Here is a 19917-nt window from a genome sequence, read left to right on the forward strand (position 1 = left end):
CGGAAATTGTTACTGTTGTTTTTAATTATATCACTTTTCAATGAAAAGTTCTCAAAGCGTCTTACAGAGAGAAATAAGAAAAAGATGGTTCCCTGTCCCCAAAGGGCTCACAATCGAAAAAGAAACACAAGGCAGACATCAATAACAGCCACTGGGGAATGCTGTGATGTGGGTGGATATAGGGACAGTTGCTCTTAGGGGGTGTGCACGGAACTGCAGAGCTGTGGTCCGGCACTGGGGTGGAGGGTCCCCTTAAGGGCGGGGAGGGTTTACTTACCCCTCCCACCGCTTCCCCCCCTGCAGCATCTGTATTTCTTTGAGTAATTGGGGTGACAGGATACCTCCCTGCTGCCCCTTCTCCGGCGCTTTGGCAATTCTTTTAGTAATGGGGCGGCAGGATACCTCCCTGCCGCCCCTTCCCCCGCTTTTCAGCAAAGCAGGAGAAGGGGCAGCAGGGAGATATCCTGCTGCTCCATTTACTCAAGGAAATATGTGCACACACGCACACACACACAAGGCTTCTTAAAGCCTTTTGCACAGCACTGCATGCCAAGCGGGGGAAGGGGTGGCAGGGAGAATTGCCAAAGCGCCGGAGAAGGGGCGGCAGGGAGGTATCCTGACACCCCAATTACTCAAAGAAATATGGGCGCCAGAGGGGGGAAAGTGGCGGGAGGGGTAAGTAAACCCTCCCCGCCCTTAAGGGGACCCCCCACTCTGAACCACCCAAATCCCAACCGCCCATGTCCGGACCAGTCCAGAGGCCTGTAGTATGGCCTCCGGACCAGTCCGGGCACATCACTAGTTGCTCTCCCCTGCATAAATATACCACAGCCTGAGTCGCCACTTTCAAAGGTGCCTTTTTGGCCACTTAGTAAACTTCTCAGAAAAGACCTTAATGGTGCTGCCAAAGTTCAGAACTGGGATGTTCAGAGTACAAACTTCCCATTTTGATGTTTCTGAGCTAATTTTGAGATGAGCCTGAACCTCTCCAGGGCAGAATCATAATTATCTGATCCCCAGGACCCCACACTTTCCTTTTCTACTGCCATGCACCTATTGGAGGTGGCAATAGCAAAGAATACTGAAAGCCTTCGTTAACATTGTTGGCACTGGAACCCCGGGAGATATAGTTTCTGGGTCTTTAGTAAGACACTGAGGCTAATCTCACGACCAGCCGAGACCGGTCTAAGGGAGCCCAGCCCAGTTTCGGCTGGTTGTGTGCTGCAACGGGAGCTGCGTGGCTCCTGGCGGAAAGCCCACTTAAATGCCCCCCCCCAGAGGTTAGCGGAGCACAGACTCCAGTAAGCCCATTTTTTGGACCATGTGTTGCCGCAGCATGGCTCCATGCTGCAGCGACTCACAAGTAGCCTCCCGGTCGAGGGGCTACAACAGGCCTCCTGGCATCGGGGGGCTCCCCAGAATGCCCCACACACTCACGCAGGTCATTCTGGGACTTCCGGGGGCCAGGAGGCCCCTAAACCCCACCACCCCAACCGGCTCCATCATGGAGCCGGTAATTATCAGGGCAGCGATCTGGCCACCCAGGGAGGGCTTCCTGCCCATCTGCGGAGTGAGCGGGTCAAGTTCCCTCTCCCCGCAAATCCCATTCAGGCTCTCCACACTGCTTGTGTCGAGAGTCTTCATGTGTATTTTATCTCCATATCTCCTCGGTAACATTAAGTTAAATTGTGAACCACCCAGAGACTTATAAATGCACTAAAATAACAACAACAACAACAATAACAATAACAACTCGATGTCTGGATAAAACAAATCAGTCAATAACACCTGTCTGACTGTGTTAATAATAAATAAATAAATAAAAGAAGATGTATGATATTACATTGTTGCACCCAGGATTTCCCTGTTACCACACACTCTCTTTCACACACATCGGCAGTTCTGTTGCTAGCATTGCCATTCTGCGGGCTCCCAGAAGACTCTCTGTTTATGTCTGGGGCTACAGGCTTGTAGTTCCCACTTTTGATGTGCTCAGGAGCCTCACGGGATCGTGGGCTCACCACTTGCCAGTATATGGGGACAGGTCACTTAGCAGGCAGTGGGACAGTCACCTGCAGGTTCACCAGCTACCAAGCAAATTGAAAGGGGATTAGCCTTGCACCTTTCCCTTTATTGGGAATGTATAAGAAGAGAGTTAGCTGCCGAGTTAACTCCACTTCAAGGTCTCTCTGTCCAGAGACTGACCCCGTTGCCTCCCCTCTTCGGCTGCCTCAAGTAAGCTAAAGCTAATCACTTCAGTAGGAAAGCAGATAAGGCACTTTTCTAACAAAAGAGGTTGATGGGCCATAGGAACTCAGGAGATGCGCCCATTAAAAATACTGTTTGGTTTACTGGGTCCTTCTGACCTGACAGATAAGTCCTTGCAGGTCCATTCAGTCCATTTACATAACAGGTTGTTCTTGACCTATTCACACCATTGTGCTTAAGATAGCACACCCAACAAAGACAATGGATTCTTTTGCGTTCCACAGGAATTTGAGAAGAAATCAGCATTTTGCCTCAAGGCACATTTTGGGCCTATAACTGGCCCTGGTTTCATGAACCAGTGGGCTTCCTTTGGTCTCTACACCCTGGAACCACTCACCCTTTGGGCGATTGACCTGACACCAGCCATAACTAAATTACACACAGCTACAACCTTGGGACTCTTTCATTGTCATTGTGTGTTTCTTTATTGTTAATACAATCATACAATTGTCCATTTTGTGAATTACCACAGATGTGTAAGGAACGTGTTTGTATGGCTTTTTTTAATATATATATATATAAAATGGTTTTCTGGTAATATGATATTGATTTATGGTGTGTAATTTTTCAACAGATTGCTATACACGGTTTATATACATATTCTTATGTATATGGTTTCTTTCTTTATGACCCATGTGTCCTCCTTACTTTTCATAACACCAGACTGTGTCTTGCTCTTCACATCATTCCCGCTCTCAGCCTCCTGATCGGCCTTCCTCGCTGGCCTGATCTTCCCAGCACATCTTGCTGGTACAAGAAGCTGGTTACACAAGAACAGACACCTTTGGGATTTACCGCTGCTGCCTAACCCCCGAACTGTGTTTGGTTCTCCGCTGCTGCCTCCCAGTTCCATTCCTGAGGAATGAGGTCTTTGGTTGTGCTTGAGCCACAAGAGTCAAGCGCAAAAATGCCGCTGAATGGAAGGATGAGGTTGTATGATAACCATTGCGCCCCTCTGGGCTCCTCCAATCCCCGTTCTTTCTTAAATCCAAAAGCTTGTTTCTCTAAAGCCATCTTCCTCTAGCCAGCCTAGAATTCATTTAATTCAGACACCAAGCTAAATTGCCTGTTTGCAAGCTGCCTAGTTAATCTTTGTAACATATTTTTGTAGTAATATTGCCATAATCAACTCTTTTCTCCGCTGTACCCCTAATTTTTCAATAAACTGATTGTATTCATGTACCTCAACTTACTCTCTGTCAGTTCATTTCCCCAGGACCAATACGTTGCACAAATTTATTCTGATGTGGAACTGCTCCACTCTAGCTCACTAATTCCCCAACACAAGCCCAAACACATTTAGGAGTGTTCTGCCAATCATTCCAGAGCAGTTCCACTGACAGTTCATAAAATCGTAATTAGGGTAGAAAAAGCCTCCGACCCTAATTTGGGAGCTGTGTGTGTTCCCTTTTTACCTATTAAGCCCTTTCTCATGCTCGGTGAGAAACGGCTACAGGGTGAACGGGGAGGAAGCCTTGAAATGCTGACTTCCCCGCACACCATCTGGTCTACTGGTCTGGGCATGGAAATCGTCACCCAGACATGCAGTTGCCCCCTCAGGCAGTGTGGAGCCTGCCCCCCGGAACTACAATTATGTACCACATGAGTACACAGTTCATTATGGAGGCCCTCCTGATGCTGGCCGGGAGCCCCGCAGTCTTCCAGCCCTGGCTGCTGGCAGACAATCCTAAAATTGAGGCTAACGGTGTCCTTGCTCCCTTAACCTTGTTTTGGAGGCGGGCTTGCTGCTGCTTTGCCGCCGGTAGCCAAGTGGCTCTCACATGCAGGGGAAACCAGGCTGGGCTTCCTTAGTGTGATTTCCCCTGTGCGTGAGAACAGCCTCACTGTTTGTCAGTGAAACCAAGGTTGGAGGCGCCATCTGTGATTGTGTGCTAAGCAGCAGCTGGTTTGGAAGAATTTCCCTCCTACCTCATTCAGCAGCTGCGTACAGCAGCTGGGTAGGAGGGAGCCCTGCAACCCAACTACCGCTTAGTAGACAATCACAGATGGTGCCTCCGACCTTGGTTTCAACTGACAGGTGATCAACAAACAGGCATACATACAGCTCCTGAGTTAGGGTAGGAGGCTAATCTCTTACCCTAATTATGAGCATGGGAACTGCCCTACAGACACACAGCAGCCAGTGGAATGGAGTGGGAGAAGGAAAACTCCCAGTTTGATAAGGTTATGCCCAGAGTCTTTTTTGACTTTGTAAATGTTGCCAGAGAGGAGCAAGGAGGAGGCACAGGTCAACTCAACTGCAGGTATATGTTCCTCATATGGTAGTTTTGAGTCTGTCAGACAGCTGTCCCCTCCCAACATTAGAATGGCATTGCTACATCTGAGTGCACAACTGATATGTTGCATGGTACAGGTAAGGAACCACTGCCAATGCACTGAATATCTGAGCATTCCCCACCACCGCACCAATTTGCTTCTAAATAAACAGGGGTTTGCCTTCTTCACGATTCAGCAGACTGAAAGGCATGAAAAACACTTTCCAAGTTTCGCTCTTTTAACATGACAAAATAAACACAGACTATTTGCAGGTGGCATGTTTATTACTTGCATTTCAAACGGTTTAACATTAGCATGTATTAATTCTGCAGCAAAACCTGAATTACCAGTTGCTCAAGAGATGACGCCTTTAACACAGATTTCATTGGAAGCAAGCTGAGCCTGCTGGCAGAGGACACACGCCAAGCATCTTTCTGATCATCAGAATCAGAAATGTCCTGTTGGCTCCATATGAATTCTGAGTTTTGTCTGATATTTTGTGGCCAAGATTTTTCAGAGGGAATTATGGGAGGAGGGAAGGGAACTTCCTTCCTACAGCAAGTAAGGTGAGGAGAGAAGACAAGGATATATGGGAGGAAGAACAAGGCAGGAGAAGCCACTTTCGTATCGTACTCTGTCTGGTCAGGTCTGAACAACATGTGACCCACCAGGACAAACGCAATCCACCAGCGGTCTAGCTTGGTAAATCTAGTTTCTCCAGCTGCCTGGAATTGTAGAAATAGGGGGGTTGTCAAGCACCCACCAAGTCACAACGCATGGCTATAGGCGGCATTTGGCTTATTGCTAGGTTTACCCCTGCTAACTGGGCAAAGAGGCACCTTTTCAAAGTGGTGATTATCTTTACATTAAGCAAGGGGAATGCAAATGGCCTTATTTGACTACCACACAGCATCACTCCAGTGGATGTTGGTGGCATTTACCTTATGTTTCTTTTTAGACTGTGAGTCCTTCTAGGACAGGGAACTCATTATTATTTTCCTATGTAAACTACTGTGAGAACTCCCCCCCCCCTTGAAAAGTGGTATATTACTCATAGTAACCAGATGGTTAACAAGATGGTGCTAACCAGATGGTTAACAAGGTGTGAAGGCTTGTGAATGCAAAAGGGAACTGACAGAACCACATGGAGGGCCATAATGTCTTGGAGAGAGGAACCCCCCCAGAAGCAAACAGTGGGGAATTGCTCCAGGGACCTCTGTCACTATTAGCAGGAGTCCAAAGCTGGGTGAACTTAACAGCTATCCAGCACTAGTGGCTGATACTGACCCTGCCCTGGAGAAGTGGAGTCTTTGAGATCACACAGAAGCCTCCTTTGGACGTAGCGCAGAACTGTTACCCTCCCCCCCCCCCCTGCCGCTCTCCCGTCCAATTTGGGCGAAATGGAGAGCTCCCTCTCTACAGTCTTGTTGATTGCAGAGAGGAGGGGGAACTGGCTGCCTGGGCTTCCTTCTTTACTGAAGGACAGCCCCAGCAGCCAATAGCAGCCGGAGCGAGGAAGGAGCTTCCTCCCTCAACTCCAGTTGCAGAGCTACCAGACTGCAGTGCCAGGGTTCAGACATAACACTGGCACCATGGAACCGAAGGTCCAGGCGGCAGACCTTACTGCAAACTGAAAGTCCAAAGCACAGTCCGAGGAGAGAAACTGCAGGTCCATTTTTTTAAACAGAGCTGCAGTTGCCCGCATTTGGATGTACACTTTTCAAAACCAAAGATCCCTTCATGTTTCATGTTACGTGCGAAGGCAGCCAGAGCTTCAGGGGAACTTGGATTATCTCTGAAACCCAGTGGAAAGTAAAGGGCAAGCACTTCTGCCCTCCTCCTCCTCCTCCTCCTCCTCCTCCTCCTCCCTGCTTTAGGAAAGGGCAGGAGGCAGCTTTTGTTCCTGTCATGGGAACTTTGGAGGCACTGCTGAGAGAGAAGAGGGACATTTCCCATGGCATACATGGCAAGATCACGTGTGGACTCCTATCAGTCAGCACCTGTCAGAGAGTGTAAAGCCATGGCATGGCACGGCATGATGAAAAGTAGGGCTCAGGTACTTGTTGCCAATTAAATATTAGGATTGCCACATTTGGATTTTATATTCCTTCCAGATGAGGCCAGGAGTGGAGCCAGATGAGGAGGAGTCAGGACAAGGATGACTCCAAGAGATAGCAAAGGAAAGTGGGCAACCATCCAGAAATGTTCCCTACCACCCTTCTGACTACCTAACACATCTCACCAGAAACGTATTGCACACCTTCAGGAATCACAGAACATTGATTGTCAAAATATCACAATAGATGAATGTCTGAGTACGAATTTTAAAATGTTGTCACCTGCAGGTGGGGTTAAATAAAAGAGCCCTTCTCCCTCCATATGGCTTCCCCAACTTCCAACCTAGCAAACCAGAGACAACAAAGCTAACTGGGAGAGAACCAGCTTTCCAGCCAACAGGCCTCAGGCCAGACCACCCACCACAACTGTGCCAGAGACAATAGCTAAAAAGAGTTGCTTCCCCCAATAATGGTCTTTGCCACGCCCCTTCACTTTTTAAATGAATTGTTCTAGAGCAGGGCTGCTCAACTTCAGCCCTCCTACAGATGTTGGCCTACAATCCCCATAATCTCTGGCTATTGGCCACTGTGGCTGGGGATCATGGGAGCTGAAGTTTAAAAACAGCTGGGGGCCCTAAGTTGAGCAGGCCTGTTCTAGAGTCATACCTGAGTTAAAGCAGAATTAAATGAGACTGAGGCAGAGCCAATAAGGAATGTTGTGGGTCAGGGTCAGGCCAATTTGGAATGTGGTGCCTTGTGGCTGGATCCTTGCAAAATCTGGTGGGTCTTTGAGAGTGCTGTGCAGGTTGAAGTTTACTGGTTTCTCAGACTCATATAGTGGTTACCAAATTCATGGTGGACAGATCAATCAACAACTATTAGTCATGATGGCTGAATGGAATCTCCATGTTCAATGGCAGTATACCAGGGAGTACCAGTTGCTGGGATTCAACAGCTATTGCTTGTGGGCTTCCTGGCAGACATTTTTAAGCCACTGCGGGAAACAGAATGCTGGGACTAGATCAGGACAGCAAAACTCCAGCCTTCCAGCTGTTTCTGAATTACAGCTACTATCATCCCCAGACACAGTGGCCAATAGTCATGGATGATGGGAGTTGTAGTCCAACATATGCAGGAGAGCTGCACTTGTTCAGCCCTGGACTAGATGAACCTTCAATCTGCTCTTCTTATGACTTTTCTGCATATTTCTGCATATCTCAAGTATCCATACAGTTCTTCCTAGCCTTTATATCCTTGCTGCCCAGAACATGGTTTCAATAGTTGAACCAGTAAAATATTGGCTGGTTAATAAGATACATTCAAATTTTGAAGGGACTGTGGAGGAAGTACATCATGGAAGATTTGGCACTGTCTTCCTTAAGGAGACCCACCTCACACTTCAAAAATTGATGGACACGTCTTTCTCCGTTTCCTGGGCCCATCAAATCAGAAGACCACTCTTGCTGGCCCCAGATTGCACAATAACCATCCTGCACCACATTAAACAAGCTCCTTGTCTTTTGCAACAAAGGGCACTGTGCAGCTTCCGTGGAGTTTTCTAACCATCCCTTATCAGCAAAACCACAACATTGCTTGAAAGCTTTCCCCTTTTTCCTGGCATTCTTGTGAAAGAGGAAGAAGAAGATCTGCTTAGCCCTGTAAAGCAATGAACTCCTCCTAAATATTGTGGGTTCTAGCCTGCACTCTGCTACTGATTTGTGTGTGATCCAGGGTAAATCCTTGAAATCCACGTCTGCATAAGTACATGGCTGCTTATTTTCAATTACTGAGGCTAGAGATGGTAATTCCACCCCCACCCCCCCGAGAATGGAAAATATTTTTACAGAAGCATCATTACCAATGCATGCACACTCGTTTGTTTTGTCCCACTTTCATCTCCATTCAGACAGTTTGTGCAGGTTTTTATAGCTTCAGAAACTTGTTTGATGTTAGTGGGACAAAAGTGGAGGAAGTGATAGTTGGACAAAGGTGGTGAATGTATACATGCAAAGAAACAATGGCTCTGTCAAACCAACTTGCAAAACCTGCCACCTTTAAATTTGGAAAAACTCAAAAAACAGTTTTGAAAAGGGATAAAATAAGTGTGCATCCAAACACCTTCTTTTGCAAAGGCAGAAAGCAGTAAGGCATGGGCTATCAGATTTGGGTCCCCAGCCATGTTCCTTGTAACAGAGATTTCCAGATGTTGTTGACTACAACTCCCAGCATCACCTGCCAAAGTCCATTGCAGCTAGGGATGCTGGGAGTTATAATCAACATCTGGGAACCTGTTACAGGGAACACTGGTCCTGACTCCCCAGGGAGTTTTCCAGATTACACACTGCAATGTACTCACAAAGTGTCTGCTAAGTGCCCCTCTGTATTGCCCGTGTTTCCACATCGGTGTCGCTATGTTGTCAGCAGGGTGCTGTTCATACTTCCCATGCCTTGATTCAAATTTTAGTGATGAGTATTTGCCCTACAACATTGTAAATGAGTTGCAGGAAAGTAGCTGTATTTTTCCATTGTAGGGAGCCTTGCCTTGCATTTTATGCATTGTAGCATTTTGCAGTATGGGCAGTTCTTTGCCCTGCCCTGCCCTCCCCCACCCATGCTTGCTTCCTCCAGCCCCTCGCTGCAGGGAGAGAAACAGGCAGGGAGAAATCTCAGCTTTCCCCTCCTTTCCTCCCTACAGATCCCAAAGCCCACACCTCCCTCCTCCTCCGCTTACTTCCAAAATAACTTGAGCTTGTCCACACAGAAGGGGAGGGGAGAGCAGCTGAGCAGATTTCTGAATCCAACCCTTTCTCCTGCACTTTTTACTGAAGAGGAAGCCCACTGAACTAAATCATTTACTTCTGTGCAATCCTACTTGCTTACTACAAAGCAAAGGGCAGGGAGGGAGAACAGTCACTTACTTAAAAGGAAGCCAACTGAACTGAATCATGATTCATTTACTTCTGTGCAATCTCACAGCCCTAACTGGAGGAGCACTTGCCTCCCCGCTCCTACTTATTATTTTATTTTTTCCCTGGAGGTGTGCCAGTTCCTGTCTTTCCCCCCTCCTGGCCAGCCACAGGATTCCCTTTTGCTCTCACCCCCCCCCCCAATAAACAGTTCCCTTGTTTTGTCACTCCAAAGGATCTCCTCCCCACTCCCCCTCTTTCAAAAAAAAAAAAATAGAATGATGCAAGACAAAGTTAGATTTTCGTTTTGGAACGGCGCTTCCCCTGCTTGTGGATTGAGAAGAGGAGAGCTGGTCTTGTGGTAGCAAGCATAACTTGTCTTCATAGCTAAGCAGGGTCTTCCCTGGTTGCATATGAATGGGAGACTTGATGTGTGAGCACTGCAAGATATTCCTCTCAGAGGATGAAGCCGCTCTGGGAAAAGCAAAAGGTTTCAAGTTCCCTCCCTGGCTTCTCCAAGATAGGGCTGAGAGAGATTCCTGCCTGCAACCTTGGAGAAGCTGCTGCCAGTCTGTGAAGACAATACTGAGCTAGATAGACAAATGGTCTGACTCAGTATATGGCAGTTTCCTATGTTCCTATGATTAGTGCAAGGCAGCCGAGAAGTTACAAAAAAGATTTTCAAGTCACACACCCCACCCCCCGCTGCAACTGCATTGGCCCAAACGGAGCAGGAGAAGGGGCAGATAAACCCATTTCAAGGAGAATATGGACAGCCCTGCCTTGAAAACATGTTGCAATGGATGGAAAATATGAATGGCCACCAGTCTACAACAAAGCATTGAATAACACTTTACTCTCGGTTTTAAACCGTTGCACTATTCCATCACAGTTTGCAGCGCTTTACCCGTTGCAAATCTCGTAGTCTGGAAAACGCCCAGATGCGGTTGGACTACAACTCTCATCATGATGGGGTTGATAGTTGCCAAGACAAAGTCATAGGAACATTGGAGGCTGCTTTATACTGAGTCAGAACATTGGTTCATCTCATTCAGAATTCTCTACACTGGCTAGCAGCAGCTTCTCCAAGGCTCCAGGCAGGAGTCTTTCCCAGCCCTGTGTGGAGATGCCAGGGATGGAACCTGGGACCTTCTGCATGCAAAGCCGATTCTCTTCCACTGAGCTATGCTCCCACCCCACTATTCTGACTGGCAGTGGCTTTCTAGGGGCTCAGGCACAAGTCTTTCCCATCACCTGCTACCTGAATCCTTTTCAATTGGAGACTGAACCTGGGACCTCCTACATGCCAACCTGGGACCTGGGAACCTTCTACATGGGACCTCCTACATGCAAACCTGGGAACCTGGGACCTCTTACATGCAAACTGCAGACTGAACCTGGAACCTAGGACTGAACCTGGAACCTGGACCTCCTACATGCAAAGCTCTACCGCACATGGTCCATTCCCATGTATGCCGTTTCAGAGAACTGACGAATAAGGGGATTCCTTAGCTGCTGATAGTCAGTGCTGCTCTCTACGGGCTTTCCTCTTGTTTCTCTCCAGTTCCAACTTCTCCTCCATTGCCCTTTGAGCACATCCGATTAGGCCTGTGAAGTAAGACCTTCCTAATCATGTGGTGGCACCTCTGTGATATAGTGAGAGCTTTCATAATGCTGATGGATGACATACTGAGAGATTACACCTAGATAAGCTTTTGGTCATACAATAATTTGGTCGCGTCTCATACAACATGCTTGGCATGAATGTATTTCCACCCTGCAGATTCAGTTGGGAATAGAGATCTAAAAACCTCGCCTTTGAATCTGATTTAAAAGAAACAAGAATGCAATACTGACAATATTGCAGTATTGAACTAAGTGGCATCTTTAAGGTGGTAGCGCTCCTATATTCAGCAGGGGAAGAGCAACTACCCCTGATCATTTCAGCATAGTGTGGGGGCTATTGCTGGTGTCTCCCATACATGGGAGTCAGGAGGGCCAGCAAGTGGAGGCAGTAGCCTCCCCTGGGTTGAGCCAAAATTGCCACATTGCTTGCTTTTATTGCATGTCCCCTACTCAAGGATGCTGGTTGCCCGCATCCCCAGAAAAAGACCTGCAGTACCTTCCTCTTTTTTCAAGACTGTGAGCCCCTCTGGGACAAGGAACCATTTTTTCATCTCTCTGCTTCATAAATGTTTTGTTGAAAAGTAATATATAAATATTCTAAAATGTGATAAGATAAACAAATGCAAGGAAGGGGGATTAGGAGAAAAAGTTGGATCCAATCCAATAAGAAAATTGTCAGACTCAGTATAATGCCCCCTCCCAGACTGACAGATTGTGTCGTATTTTAGCTGGAAATATTCAATAAGTCAGATCAATGGGGATTAAAAACAAAAACACCTCCATAATGGCTTTACAGAAAGTTCTCGGACTACTCATGTGGTAGTACATGATGATTATGTGGAGTTTGAAGGAGATTGGTCCACTGTTTTTTAAAATTAATTTTTCTTTAAAAAATAAAACATATCTAAAAGGGACATAACTGCTTTGTTTTACAACAGATACAATACATGCAGGAATTGAAGCCCCCACCCAACCATTAAGCATCCCCAGTTTGGAGGAAATTGCTCCTTCCTTCATGTGAAAGAAGTAATTCCTCCACCACCCCTTCGGCACCCTGTGGTATAACCAGAGGCGCTCTTACCCCTGGACTTCCGGGTCGAAGTCCAGAGCCTCCACACACCCTGGGCCCCCCCCCCAAATCCTTTTTAATCTGTCCCGGATGATGTGGTCACATTAAAAATGTATTTAAAATACTGTTTGTGTGGGTGGGGCCTCCAAAAGCCTTTAGGTCCAGGCTCCAAAATTAACTTGATGCTCCTCTGGATATAATTCTGAAATGGCTAGGCAAAAAGTCCTCAAACTTCTCATGGTGGTAGCAGCACATGGTGATGGCATTATATGTGTGAATCGTGAATGAGACTGGTCCACTTTTAAAAAGTTTTTTTTAAGGACCACAATTACTTTATGACAGACTGAGGTCATCCACACTATCAAAAACTGTGTTCCACCTGGGTTTGGAGTGTGTGAGCTCCCAATTTTTGGTTGTGTTGAAACAAAGTAGAAAGAAAACCTGGGTAGAAGTGACTGGGTGGAAGCAAGGTAGGAAAAACACCTGGGTAGCTTTTCCTCCTACCTTGCTCCGTTGTTGGTAAAAGCAAAGGCACTTTTGTGGGGAAGATTAAGTTTGGTTATTAAGTTTATTGGGTTATGGGTTAGGGTTAGGGTTAGGAGTTCAGTAAAATGAGGGGAAACTCAAATGCTTAGGTAGGATCTGCACTCCTGATACAGGAATATACTACTGGCCCTATCCACCCCCAGCACAGTAACTCCAATGACTGTTGCTGGCGTCTCTCTGATGTTTCTTTTTAGATTGTGAGCCCTTTGGGGACAGGGATACATCTTATTTATTTATTATTTCTCTGTGTAAACCGCCCTGAGCGGTTTACTGAACTCCATTTTTGGAAGGGCAGTATAGAAATCAATCAAACAAACAAACAGGCACCCTGTGAAATGTATATCTTGTAAGACACAGGTTGCAGAGGTTTTTTAAATCTATATTTACGTGCAAGAAAAATATAAAGAGATTAGTCTTATGGATCATGAAATTATCTCACAAACAGTTGGCTCTGTCCAATCCATCCACCCTCATAGTGCAAGGTACAGTACAAATATATAGTAAATGGCCAACTTTTTCCCCAATACACCCATTTTTTTCTAAGTATTTAACATCTTGTCTGTTGACAGAAATAGTTAATGATTACAGACTAGGTCAGTCTGACCCACAATCTTCTTAAGCAGGAGTGTTTGGGTGCAAGCCACGTTCTATGTGCCTTGCATAGAGAAATGCAACATGTACTTTGCTAGAAAAGTGTTTTAAGACGGAATCCACACACTCAGCAAAATCGAGTGGAAGAGTCCTGAGCTTGCCGAATGCACTGAGTACTGCCAGTGGGGATCAGGTCTTTTGAAATTCAGCCTATATGGCTTTGCAGATAGAAAGCTGGCACAGCAGAAAGAGAGCTAGATTCCTCTGTGGCGTGCTAGTTTTCTACTTGCAGGGAGTGTTTCATGTGGGAGAGGACATTTCTCCCACAATCCAATGATTGGCAGAAGGTCTGTGTGTATTGGAATTTACCAGCTAAAATTTTGCCTACAAACTTCATCTAATACGTTTGTTGTGTAAATATGGTCTGGATGTTCCTTGTCACAGGGATTCCCAGATGTTGTTGACCACAACTCCCATAATCCCCAGATGAAATAGCTCTTGGCCTTTAGCCATTGCAGCTGGAGATTATGGGAGTTGTAGTCAACATCTGGGAATCCCTGTTACAGGGAACACTGGTCTGGATATGTATATAAAATACACTTGCAATATCAAAGAATATGTACCGTATTATAATTTTATTTATTTTTACATTTCTATCCCACTCTTCTTCCACGGAGCCCAGAGTGGTGCACGTGGTTATGTTTATCCTCACCGTAAGCCTGTGAGGTAGGTTAAGCCAAGAAATAGTGACTGGCTCCGAATCATCCGGTCAGTTTCATGACTGAATGGGGATTTGAACTCAGGTCTCCCCGGTCCTAGTCCAACACTCTAACCACTGCACCACCATTCCGGTAACAAACAAATAGCATGCCATCAACTTTTTGCTGACAAAAAGAGGGAAGTATGCATGTAGGTCTTCTCAGTTGAGTGGTGTTGACTTAAAGGTAGGTATAGATAGGGTTACAGCAGGGGGTTCTCAAACTTGGGTCCTTGGGTGTTGTTGGACTATATCTCCCAGCATCCTCAGCCACAATGCCTGAAGCAAAAAGGAGCCCAACAACATGGACACCCATGTTTAAGGACCTATCAGCAATTCAGATTCCCCACTACACCCCATTGTAATGCACCCCATTTCAAGGTGCCTCCGTATTCATCACGTGCAAGGATAGTCCAAGATATCAGGGTGCTGCTTTGCCCCACCTCCTGGTGGATGCCAGCTCCCTTTCAAAACTGACCTTTGCCAAGGTTTGACCATCAAGGAGTGGGAAGCTTGCTGTCAGCCTCCTCTTCTTCCTTTGAGTTCCTTGCCAGCTTTGCAAGCAGGGGTGGGTGAGGAGAGGCACTCTAGGCACAGCTTGGTCCCAAAGAACTGCTTCAAAGGCAGCAGTGGGGGTGCCATGCCACCATACTCGTGCCCGAGTAATCTGCTCTCTGAGGTGGTTGCCTCATTTTGCCTCCTGAAAGGGTTGCCCCTCATCATGTGCAACATGTGTACACCCAGGGCTGCTCAACTTTGGCCCTCCTGCAGATGTTGGCCTACAGCTCCCGCAATCCCTGGCTATTGACCACTGTGGCTGGGGATTATGGGAGTTGTAGTCCAAAACCAGCTGGGGGGCCTAAACTGAGCAGGCCTATTTAAAGACAGGATGCTTCAATTCCCCATTCGAGGTTCACATTTTAGAGAGCCTGGGGAGAGAGCTAAATCCCGAAGAATGATAACCCAAGCAACTCACTCTAAAATTTTTAACAAGATATCTTCAAAAGAAAACAAAGGGTGGGGTGGGTGGGGTGGGGTGGGGTGACAAAACAAGGCCAGTGATTACAAGATACGGGTTCCAGAAATGTAGGGCTTTCCTTAACAAATAGAGACAGTTGGAGCATAAGCAGACAGCTTCTCTGCAGAAATGTACATCTGTAGGCAATAAAACTGTATAGCGAAACATATAAATAAGAAACCTGGGTTGGTTTGTGTGTGTTTTGCTCTCCACCCACCCCCTACCCCCACTCCCGCTGCACTCCCTTAACTGAACCAACCGCAATTATTTTGCTGGTGAATATTGTCAAGACAAGATAGGACATGCTATTTCCTGTCAGGACGTGGCCTTCTTCAAAATTATTTTTTGTGTTAATAATGTGGTTTAGATGCTGAGGATTAGGGCTGAGTGAGGCATCTTAGATAAAAGAGGATGATGACATGACCAAACCTTCGCCCAAAACTTCAACCAAATTCCCTCAGCTTTGAACAGGATTAAATCCACCTTTCTTTATTGTTTATTTGTTCTATAATTAACATTTCAGGCAATGATTTTATTAGTTAATGTTTGTTAAGTGCTTTTCAAGAGGTTTGTGAGCACTAACACCTAAACTACTTGAAAAAAGAAGAATCATTACCCTTCCAGGGTTGTAGCAATAATAACAGCTGTGGTTCCGGCATCTTTTTTTTTTTTGTTTGTTTTTTGTTTTTTTGCCTGCCAGTTAATAAGACTGAAATGAACAATCTGCTTAATTTTTCTATTTGGCTAATGTACACAAATCAGAACCTGTTGTTTAAATATAATGCCTTATTAGCAGCACTATTTAAGAACAAGGCCTTGCTGGTAAAACATCTCAGAACTAGGTGGGAACAGTATTGTAATCCTTTTGGGGCAGCACTATGAATGCACCCACACACACTCCTGCAATAAACCTAGATTTAACTGAGGTTACAATGCATCACTTGCACAGAACACAGGAAGATGCAAGTCGGTCCCTTGGTCTGAGTTCAGTATTATCTACACTGATGGCAACGGCTCTCCAAGATTTCAGGCAGGACTATAACTAGGAATATTTACATATCACTTTTTCAGCAAAAAAGCAGTCTACATAGAAAAATAAATAAATAATGGTGGTTCCCTTTCTTCAAAGGGTTCACAATTTAAAAGTTGCTTACCTGGCAACAACTACTGGAGGGATGATATGCCGGGGATGGATAGGGCCAGTTGCTCTCCTCCTGCTAAATATAAGATAATCACCACTTTAAAAGGTGCCTCTCTCTTCAATTAGCAAGAGTCTCTCCCAGCCCTATCTGGTGATGCCAGGGAGAAGACCTGGGATTTTCTGCTCTTCCATTGAGCAATGGCCCCATTGGGGGAATATATCACAGCACTCACATGTAGTTACCTTTCTCAATGCAAACCAAGGCAGACCTTGCTAAGCAAAGGGGTCACTTCATGCTCGCTACCACAAGACCAGCTATCCTCCCCTATTTACATTTACAATCTGTGAAATGTGGGGTCAGATTGGGTTGACTTTTTACCACAGGCAGAGAAGATTATGTGAAACTAGACTGCTACAGATGGGCATGTGGTGGGCTCTCTTCGTGCTCCTTGCAAAACATCCAAGGAATGCAAGGAGAGAAGAGGAGGATGCTGGCAAGCAACCTTCCCTCCTCCCCACCCCTGTGCCGTTTTGAAAGCTTGTAAGGGTATAGGGCAAGACAGCATTTAACACCTTTCCTCAGGTACTGGGGCCACCCCTTGACCAGAGCCAGATATGTTTAGCTTCAGCAAGGTTGCTGCATCATTCATGTGCCTTCATGAGGCCCCAGGTCAAATTTAGATAGGATTCATTTAATACTTTTTCTTTCTTTCCTGACTTCTCCCAAATATACACTCATGTGCCCTGTCAGACTCAACTGTGGGCAACTGAGCCATGGATAGTGTAGGGCTTGAAAGCAGGGCTGAGAAAATTAGCAAGCCAGTGCTAACAAGCCAAGGGTTACATCAAGCACATGAGAGATCCGGAACAAGCCAAGCAAGCTGAACAGTTATGCTAAAGACACAGCTACAACACACCAGGACCAAGAAGGCCTTGAAAAGAAAGCAAAACCTACATCACACAGGAAGCTTCTTATACCCTGCCTGTTATGGAGCAAGCCAATGAGTGCCCTCATGGGTGGGGCCTATCCAAGATGGGAAGGCTCAAATGCTTGCTGCAATACCACAGGCCACCACAGGGGGCAACAGGATGCAGAATCTCAGGACAAGTCTAGGCAGAGATGTTCCCTTCAAGGATTTTCCCCAAATGCAGGGAATTCTAGCTTCGAAAATCAGGGGAAAGGGGAAAGGGAATCCCACCTAAAAAGTGGTGAAATGCAGGGGAAATGCCGTGGAAAATTCAGGTGATACAAGGGTTTTATTTTCCTTTTGTTCCTTTATCTGACTAGAGGAGATAATTTTTCTCCTTTTGAGAGACTTTGACTAGACACAACTACTGTTGCGGACTACTTTCACTTTCATTTCAAACTTGTGAGGCATGTGTAAGCATCGTATGCTTGCATTTCCATGTATGTATCCGGTTTTGTTTGAAACAGTTGCATTTGGGTGAGTAGTAGACTACGTTATATATAACCCAGGGAATGAATAGCGTTCACTACGATTATGTTTGGGAACATGAAGTATTGTTGTGTATTCCTAAAGTGCATACATACACGACTTCTTAAATAGACACATTGTATTATTTTGAAATCGAATATATATAATTCTGCTAGTGTGTTTTGCTATGTGATGATGGGAAATGTGTGTGTGTGTGTGAACTGATCAATTTCCTGTCTATTGCATATATAATTTTTAATTCCTGCAGGGAATTTCAAGGGCAAAAAAGGAATTCCTGCAGGGAATTTCAGAGGCAAATAAGGAATTTCTGGGCCTCTGGTAGGGAATTTCAGCTTCCAGTACGGAACAACACTGGGTTTAGGTAGATCCTGATATGAACAAATTTAAAGTACAGATCAGACAGCCCTCTTCATGAGGAGGGAAAGAAGGGAGCTCATTGGTTAGCCGCTCCCCACACACTGTTGTGCTAATTAGCCTTTCCCTTGGCTCTCCTTACATTCAGTGTTCATCTGCAGAGGCAAACACTGAATGCAGGAAGAGCTGGGCTCTGTGTGTGTGTGTGTGCACGCGCACACACACAGAGTATGGCAGCATGGGGGTATGACTAGTCCATGCACTCCTGTGCCCCTTGCCATTGCATTCAGCCTGAACATGGGGATAATGTCTGCAGAGATGGATGGTTATAGTTAGCAGCCATTCCCAAGATCACAGCTTTGCCCAATGATATTCCATTATCCCCCCTAAGCAACTGCACAGAGCATATCAAATGACCATTTCATATTAATCATCAAGAGCCAAGAACTTCCACCCATCACATAATTACTTCAGGTTGGTTCTGCGTTTAGCTTGGGGGGTTGCTAATTTGGGAGTGAGGTCAGGATTGCAGTGAGGACCAGTGGCCATCCCTTCTGGAGTAAACTTGGACATATGGTTTTGCATTTCATGGCTTGGCCTTTCATCAGAAAAGCCAGCAAGAAACAAAAAGCCAAGCAGAAGAGATGTGATTCAATGTTTGGTTAACTTTCAACTCATCTAGAAAACTTGTTTTGTATTAGGATTCTTTTTTCTCCTTCTGCTTTGTAAAGCTCTTTGCATTCCAGACATCCTCAATGTCAAATTTTGTGCCAGGTTTATATTTAGTACTACAAGCGATTGCTTATATTTAGCAATATGAATGATACTAACTGCTATTCATTCCACAAGTCAGCACAAGGGATGGTGTGTTTTTGGCCCATACTTCAGTTAGAATTCTTGATTGTCTGTCTGCCCTTCGGCCAAGAACATGCAGAAATATCAACTCCAAACCACCACCGTTAAGCACTTTAGAGTCTGGTTTCTAAGGAGAGAATTAAGCACCGCATCTTCTAATATTTCACAGATACATTCAGGGATCTTTGTGGGTTTTAAAAAAGAAACCTATTATCACACTAAGAAGAACTACCTGAGGATTATGTGTTGACTACTGAACCCTGACTATTGAATTTAGGTTCCACGCAGGTGTTGGTAACTTAACAAGTTACTATGTATTTACAAGTCAGGTGTGTAGCAAGGTTTGGACTGGGCCCTGGGACAAGTGAAGATGACCTTCCACCTTCCTCTCCTTACCCTGCCCCTTTAATATGCAGCAGCCAAGAATTGTGACCACCACCCCACCATCACACAAATAAATCTTGCCAATGTTAGTGGAAAGCAAATACAAACCAAGTGAATCTGACCTGAAACAGGGAAAAGAGACCTATCCCATGGATTCCTCTTGTTTTTTGGAGCTTCATGGCCAGGGTTCCACAGCATATCCCCAGCCTGGGCTTCATGAAGTTCATACCTCCCTCCTGCTCTCCTTGTGTGCTTGGCTAGGTGTTGAGGCTCAGCTGACAGGGAAATTCTGGCTGGTGCTCAGCAATAGCATTTCTCTGGCTGCAGAGTCTGTCAATCAGACTGAGGGATGGGTGGGCTGAGCCTGAGCCTGAGCACCTAGCCAGCAGTCCTAAGGAGAGGAGGAGGAGGAAGGGATGCTATGTGACACTCTTCCCCCTTTCCTCTACAGGAGGAGGAGGGGTGTCATGAAGTATTCATCTCTTTACCATAGTGAACAATGCAGATTTCTTTCATTTTTGGTGGACCACCACCAGTAGCAACAACAACATTGTGCTAGCTGGTGGCTAATACCCACCATGTCCCATCCCACCCCCCCACAATACCTCAAG

General features: G+C 45.9%; 1 long non-coding RNA gene across 1 annotated transcript in view; it reads right to left on the reverse strand.

Moving 5' to 3' along the window:
• LOC128322154 (uncharacterized) overlaps positions 1-19560 on the reverse strand; it is a 72679-nt gene extending 53119 nt beyond the window's left edge. Inside the window, exons 1-2 of the long non-coding RNA XR_008305564.1 lie at positions 19429-19560; positions 16270-16332 (exon numbers count right to left, since the gene is read on the reverse strand). This is a non-coding gene — a long non-coding RNA (uncharacterized LOC128322154). The remainder of the gene's footprint in view (positions 1-16269; positions 16333-19428) is intronic.
• Between the last annotated feature and the right edge of the window lie 357 nt (positions 19561-19917).

Source organism: Hemicordylus capensis, chromosome 4, assembly GCF_027244095.1.
Source record: "Hemicordylus capensis ecotype Gifberg chromosome 4, rHemCap1.1.pri, whole genome shotgun sequence".
NCBI classification, from domain to species: domain Eukaryota; kingdom Metazoa; phylum Chordata; class Lepidosauria; order Squamata; family Cordylidae; genus Hemicordylus; species Hemicordylus capensis.